The 7,129-nt window shown below is 33.6% G+C and overlaps 1 pseudogene; it reads left to right on the top strand.

Moving 5' to 3' along the window:
* Positions 1 to 5,247: 5,247 nt before the first annotated feature.
* On the top strand, positions 5,248 to 6,166 carry LOC147810130 (small subunit ribosomal RNA; annotated as a pseudogene; the record flags this gene model as incomplete).
* Positions 6,167 to 7,129: the final 963 nt, after the last annotated feature.

The raw sequence follows: 7,129 nt of genomic DNA, 5'->3' as shown, positions 1-7,129 counted from the left end.
TTGACTTTGAAAAATTCAGAAGATTTTCGTACTTAGAAATATTTCATGGTATTTCAAACTTAGAAATATTTTCAAGCAGTATTGACTTTGAAAAATTCAGAAGATTTTCGTCCTTAGAAATATTTTATGGTATTTCAAACTTAGTAATATTTTCAAACGGTATTGACTTTGAAAAATTCAGAAGATTTTCGTACTTAGAAATATTTCATGGTATTTCAAACTTAGAAATATTTTCAAGCAGTATTGACTTTGAAAAATTCAGAAGATTTTCGTCCTTAGAAATATTTTATGGTATTTCAAACTTAGTAATATTTTCAAACGGTTTTGACTTTGAAAAATTCAGAAGATTTTCGTACTTAGACATATTTCATGGTATTTCAAACTTAGTAATATTTTCAAACGGTTTTGACTTTGAAAAATTCAGAAGATTTTCGTCCTTAGAAATATTTTATGGTATTTCAAACTTAGTAATAATTTCAAACTTTTTTGACTTTAAAAAATTCCGAAGATTTTCGTACTTAGAAATATTTCATGGTATTTCAAACTAAATAATATTTTCAAACGGTTTTGACTTTGAATAATTCAGAAGATTTTCGTATTTCGAAATATTTCATGGTATTTCAAACTTAGTAATATTTTTAAACAGTTTTGATTTTGAAAAATTGAGAAGATTTTCGTACTTAGAAATATTTCATGGTATTTCAAACTTAGTAATATTTTCAAACGGTTTTGACTTTGAAAAATTCCGAAGATTTTCGTACTTAGAAATATTTCATGGTATTTCAAACTTAGTAATATTTTCAAACGGTTTTGACATTGAAAAATTCAGAAGATTTTCGTACTTAGAAATATTTCATGGTATATCAAAATTAGTAATATTTTCAAACGGTTTTGACTTTGAAAAATTCAGAAGATTTTCGTACTTAGAAATATTTCATGGTATTTCATAATTAGTAATATTTTAAAACGGCTTTGACTTTAAAAAATTCAGAAGATTTTCGTACGTAGAAATATTTCATGGTATTTCAAACTTAGTAATATTTTCAAACGGTTTTCACTTTGAAAATTTCAGAAGATTTTCGTACTTAGAAATATTTCATGGTATTTGAACCTTAGTAATATTTTCAAACGGTTTTGACTTTGAAAAATTCAGAAGATTTTCGTACTTAGAAATATTTCATGGTATTTCAAATTTAGAAATATTTTCAAACGGTTTTGACTTATTCAGAAGATTTTCGTACTTAGAAATATTTCATGGTATTTCAAACTTAGTAATATTTTCAAACGGTTTTGATTTTGAAAAATTGAGAAGCTTTTCGTACTTAGAAATATTTCATGGTATTTCAAACTTAGTAATATTTTCTAACGGTATTGACTTTGAAAAATTCAGAAGATTTTCGTACTTAGAAATATTTCATGGTATTTCAAACTTAGAAATATTTTCAAACGGTATTGACTTTGAAAAATTCAGAAGATTTTCGTACTTAGAAATATTTCATGGTATTTCAAACTTAGAAATATTTTCAAGCAGTATTGACTTTGAAAAATTCAGAAGATTTTCGTCCTTAGAAATATTTTATGGTATTTCAAACTTAGTAATATTTTCAAACGGTTTTGACTTTGAAAAATTCAGAACATTTTCGTACTTAGACATATTTCATGGTATTTCAAACTTAGTAATATTTTCAAACGGTTTTGACTTTGAAAAATTCAGAAGATTTTCGTCCTTAGAAATATTTTATGGTATTTCAAACTTAGTAATAATTTCAAACTTTTTTGACTTTAAAAAATTCCGAAGATTTTCGTACTTAGAAATATTTCATGGTATTTCAAACTAAGTAATATTTTCAAACGGTTTTGACTTGGAAAAATTCAGAAGGTTTTCGTACTTAGAAATATTTTATGGTATTTCAAACTTAGTAATATTTTCAAACGGTTTTGACTTTGAAAAATTCAGAAGATTTTCGTCCTTAGAAATATTTTATGGTATTTTAAACTTAGTAATATTTTCAAACGGTTTTGACATTGAAAATTTCAGAAGATTTTCGTACTTAGAAATATTTTATGGTATTTCAAACTTAGTAATATTTTCAAACGGTATTGACTTTGAAAAATTCAGAAGATTTTCGTACTTAGAAATATTTCATGGTATTTCAAACTTAGTAATATTTTCAAACGGTTTTGACTTTGAATAATTCAGAAGATTTTCGTATTTCGAAATATTTCATGGTATTTCAAACTTAGTAATATTTTTAAACAGTTTTGATTTTGAAAAATTGAGAAGATTTTCGTACTTAGAAATATTTCATGGTATTTCAAACTTAGTAATATTTTCAAACGGTTTTGACTTTGAAAAATTCCGAAGATTTTCGTACTTAGAAATATTTCATGGTATTTCAAACTTAGTAATATTTTCAAACGGTTTTGACATTGAAAAGTTCAGAAGATTTTCGTACTTAGAAATATTTCATGGTATATCAAAATTAGTAATATTTTCAAACGGTTTTGACTTTGAAAAATTCAGAAGATTTTCGTACTTAGAAATATTTCATGGTATTTCATAATTAGTAATATTTTAAAACGGCTTTGACTTTAAAAAATTCAGAAGATTTTCGTACGTAGAAATATTTCATGGTATTTCAAACTTAGTAATATTTTCAAACGGTTTTCACTTTGAAAATTTCAGAAGATTTTCGTACTTAGAAATATTTCATGGTATTTGAACCTTAGTAATATTTTCAAACGGTTTTGACTTTGAAAAATTCAGAAGATTTTCGTACTTAGAAATATTTCATGGTATTTCAAATTTAGAAATATTTTCAAACGGTTTTGACTTATTCAGAAGATTTTCGTACTTAGAAATATTTCATGGTATTTCAAACTTAGTAATATTTTCAAACGGTTTTGACTTTGAAAATTTCAGAAGATTTTCGTACTTAGAAATATTTTATGGTATTTCAAACTTAGTAATATTTTCAAACGGTTTTGACTTTGAAAAATTCAGAAGATTTTCGTACTTAGAAATTAAAAAAAAAGCAAATTAAGCAATTACAAGCACTTATGCAAAGAAACTCGAAAGATCTGTTAGACCAGACGTAAACCCTTCAAATATCGTAACATTGTTGCCTAAAATCATTAGTTATTGACATTGTACTATTGAAGAAACTTTATAATATAAAACAATGTGTTTATTATCAAAATTAGTTTTAAAAGATGTATAATAATAGTTAAATTTTAAAATATTTTAATAAAAAATGTATATAATGTAATGTATAAAAATATAATTTTTAGTTATATGATATAAATTTGATAATATAATTACATAATAATAATTTTGTGTTATTTTTTTTAATTATTTTAAATTATTTTAATATGAAATTTATATAATATGATAAATGTATATAAATAATATTTTTAATTATAATTATGTAATAATAATTTTTAGTTACATTTTTTTAAAATTAGTTTTAGAGTGTTTTTTTGTCAAAGTCCAATTTTTTCCGAAATTTTTCTAAGTCTCGAAAATTGTGGAAATTCTTCTAAGTCCGGCGACGGGAAGTCTGAGACGAAGCCCGAGCGAGGCCGGAAAGGCCAATATGCGTTTGCCGTTCAAATTTAAATTTCCTCGACAAGAGGCCGGGGATGCGGATGTCGACAGCCACAGCCCGGGAGAAAAATTCTTCGCTTGGAAAATGAACTTTGTGCGGGAATTCAGAAGATTTTCGTACTTAGAAATATTTCATGGTATTTCAAACTTAGTAATATTTTCAAACGGTTTTGACTTTGAATAATTCAGAAGATTTTCGTATTTCGAAATATTTCATGGTATTTCAAATTTAGTAATATTTTTAAACTGTTTTGATTTTGAAAAATTGAGAAGATTTTCGTACTTAGAAATATTTCATGGTATTTCAAACTTAGTAATATTTTCAAACGGTTTTGACTTTGAAAAATTCCGAAGATTTTCGTACTTAGAAATATTTCATGGTATTTCAAACTTAGTAATATTTTCAAACGGTTTTCACTTTGAAAATTTCAGAAGATTTTCGTACTTAGAAATATTTCATGGTATTTGAACCTTAGTATTATTTTCAAACGGTTTTGACTTTGAAAAATTCAGAAGATTTTCGTAATAAAAAAAAAGCAAATTAAGCAATTAAAAGCACTTATGCAAAGATACTCGAAAGATCTGTTAGACCAGACGTAAACACTTCAAATATCGTAACATTGTTGCCTAAAAACATTAGTTATTGACATTGTACTAATGAAGAAACTTTATAATATAAAACAATGTGTTTATTATCAAAATTGGTTTTAAAAGATGCATAATAATATAATATAATGTATAAAAAATAATATAATGTATAATAAAATAATATAATATAATATAATGTATAAAAATATAATTTTTAATAATAGTTATATAATATAAATTTGATAATATAATTATATAATAATAATTTCATGTTATTTTTTTTTAATTATTTTAAATTATTTTAATATGAAATTTATATAATATGATAAATGTATATAAATAATATTTTTTATTATAATTATGTAATAATAATTTTTAGTTAAATTTTTTTTTAAATTAGTTTTAGAGTGTTTTTTTGTCAAAGTCCAATTTTTTCCGAAATTTTTCTAAGTCTCGAAAATTGTGGAAATTCTTCTAAGTCCGGCGACGGGAAGTCTGAGACGAAGCCCGAGCAAGGCCGGAAAGGCCGATATGCGTTTTCCGTTCAAATTTAAATTTCCTCGGCGAGAGGCCGGGGATGCGGACGTCGACGGCCACCGCCAGGGAGAAAAATCTTTCGCTTGGAACATGAACTTTGTGCGGGACTATACATGTGAGGCACAGTGAGCGTGTCTCAAGAAACGCAACGCTCTCGTCTCGACAAGGGCGAGGGCTCGCCTCACGGAAACAAAAGGTCTCGGCTTTTCAGCGAGTGGCTCGGACAGTAGTTTGTAGCCGCGTGGAGACTGAACAGTGATGGAAGCATTTACGAGGTTTTCTGCAGTTTGTTCCGGCGCGAGCACGACTCTCGACGGCAGAGCACTCTCGCGTCCAGGCGTTGACGCCAAGGGGGACGCAGTGAGTCTCGAACCGACTAGAGGAAGAAGGCTCTAGTTCGATCTGTGCGAACGGGGACCCGGCCGTCATGCCGGGTCCGGCGCCCTCGCCAGCCGGGGGCACCACTACCTCTGAGATTCGAAGCGCCGCTTCGAACGCTCGCTGAACGTGAAAGTAACCTGGTTGGTCCTGCCAGTAGTCATATGCTTGTATCAAAGAAGGAGGGAAAGTCTGCTGCGGCCGCAGCAGTAACTCCAGCTCCAAAAGCGTATATTGAAGTTGTTGCTGTTAAAAAGCTCATAGTTGGATCTTAGTTCAAGACGGGTGGTCCGCCCTCCGGTGGTCACTGCCAGTTCTGAGCATTGCCGCCGAAATTGTCCGATGATCTTTACCGGTTGTCGTTCGGTTTCGGCAATTTTACTTTGAAAAAATTAGAGTGCTCAAAGTATGCATGACGCATGAATAATGGTGCATGGAATAATGGAATAGGACCTCGGTTCTATTTTGTTGGTTTTCGGAACACGAGGTAATGATTAAGAGGGACAGACGGGGGCATTCGTATTGCGACGCTAGAGGTGAAATTCTTGGACCGTCGCAAGACGAACTACTGCGAAAGCATTTGCCAAGAATGTTTCCATTAATCAAGAACGAAAGTTAGAGGTTCGAAGGCGATCAAATACCGCCCTAGTTCTAACCATAAACGATGCCAGCCACCGATCCGGCTGTGTTCCTCAAATGACACGCCGGGCAGCTTCCGGGAAACCAAAGCTTTTTGGTTCCGGGGGAAGTATGGTTGCAAAGCTGAAACTTAAAGGAATTGACGGAAGGGCACTACTGGAGTAATGGTAAATATCTACCTTGAATGAGGAATTCCCAGTAAGCACGAGTCATCAGCTCGTGTTGAGTACGTCCCTGCCCTTTGTGCAAACCGCCCGTCGCAACATCCGATGGAATGATTTAGTGAGGTCCTCGGACTGGTGCTCGGACTGACCTCCGGGTCGAGCCGGCGTGCCGGAAAGTTGATCGAACTTGATCATTAAGAGGAAGTTAACGCGTAACAAGGTTTCCGTAGGTGAACCAGCGGAAGGACAATTGAAGATGGGTGCCAGTAGGCTCCGACATCGGCCTACGCCCGGGGATCCTTCTCTGGCGATCCCCGCCTCGACCGCAACTGTCAGTGCCGTGTGGGCGTGCCTGTTTCCCAGCCCTTCGACCTGGGGAAGAGGGAGGTCCTTTGCTGGGCTAGGCTTGAAGAGGGGGCTCGACCTGAGAGAGCTCCCCGCCCCGTTGGTGCCGATGCATTTTCCCCCTTCTCGGAGGAAAACTCTTGATTCGAAACTCTCGAACGCAAAACGACTCTAGTTGGCCGAAACGAAAGTACCACTCCGAGCAGTGGATCACTCGGCTCACGGGTCGGCTAAAAACGCAGAACATGTGGTTGGTCTAATGACCAGTGGTGCGAAGATCCCATCTGTGGGATAAGGACTGATAGCCCTAAGTCACCATCCCTTTTAGGCAATTAAAGATGGGTGCAAGTAGGCTCCGACTTCGGCCTACGCCCGGGGATCCTTTACTGGCGATCCCCGCCTCGACCGCAACTGTCAGTGCCGTGTGGGCGTGCCTGTTTCCCATCCCTTCGTCCTGGGGAAGAGGGAGGTCCTTCGCAGGGCTAGGCTTGAAGAGGGTGCTCGACCTGAGAGAGCTCCCCGCCCCGTTGGTGCCGACGCATTTTCCCCCTTCTCGGAGGAAAACTCTTGATTTGAAACTCTCGAACGCAAAAACGACACTAGTCTCTGAATGTGATTGGCGCATTGTGGATTCATTTGGAACACGTGGTTGGTAAATTTTTAGTACATGAGTGGGTCGAATGACCAATGGAGCGAAGATGCCATCTGTGGCATAATGACTGAACGCCCTCAGTCAGAATCCCTTTTAGTTAGTCATCAGGAGACCGTCGTGATTTTTTTTCATGTCTTATTTGATCGTGTGTGCGAATTTCTGAATTGTTTTTTTTTTCCTAAGTCTTCCGTTGATCGTGTGTGCGAATTTCACAATTTT

The sequence above is a fragment of the Parasteatoda tepidariorum genome, chromosome 5 (assembly GCF_982258835.1).
Source record: "Parasteatoda tepidariorum strain Cologne lab strain chromosome 5, Ptep-v5.0, whole genome shotgun sequence".
Classification (NCBI taxonomy): Eukaryota; Metazoa; Arthropoda; class Arachnida; order Araneae; family Theridiidae; genus Parasteatoda; species Parasteatoda tepidariorum.
This window is presented reverse-complemented; position numbering and strand designations above follow the sequence as displayed.